We start from the raw sequence: 653 nt of genomic DNA on the forward strand, positions 1-653 counted from the left end.
GCGGCGGCGGCCGGGTCCCGGCGCGCGCGGGGAGCAGCAAGCCCTGGAGCGCGAGCGAGAGGAAGAGCCGCCGCCTCCCGCCGCCGCCGCGGGGACTGCTGCCGGGGGGAACGCTTAAGGAAGCTGCTTCTTGTCCTCCTCCGCCGCCGCCGCCGCCGCCAGCATCGCCGCCGCCTCCTCGAGCCGCTGCTGTGCCCTCCCTCCCTGGGAGACGCGCGGGGAGGTGGAAGGCAGGCGCGGAGGGGAGAAAGGAGGGAGGGGGAGGGGGCGGGGGGGGCGGCGGCCAGAAGTAAAAGGAAGGTGGGGAGGAGGGGGGGACCGGGGAGGAGGGGGGGACCGGGGAGGAGAAGGCGAGCGCTCGGGGAACGCGGGCCGACAACCAGCAGCCTGCGCCGAGCACAGAGAGGGCGCCCGGGCCCCCAGCAGGGCTGGCTCGGCCTGCCGGGGAGGGGGGCAGGCGCGAGGGCGCGGCATGTTCGTTCCGGCCGCTGCCAGGCCGCTCCGGGACCAGGCCCCGGCTCGCCGCGCTCCCCTCACCCGCCGCGCCGCGCCCGAGATCCAGGCAGAGTTGTCTGGAGCCAGACCCCGGCGTGTCCCCAGCAGCTGGCCGCGGGGCTCGGGGGCGGGGAGCGAGAGGCTCCTCGCGGCTGGCC

The sequence above is a fragment of the Octodon degus genome, unplaced genomic scaffold (assembly GCF_000260255.1).
Source record: "Octodon degus isolate 3935 unplaced genomic scaffold, OctDeg1.0 scaffold00261, whole genome shotgun sequence".
Classification (NCBI taxonomy): Eukaryota; Metazoa; Chordata; class Mammalia; order Rodentia; family Octodontidae; genus Octodon; species Octodon degus.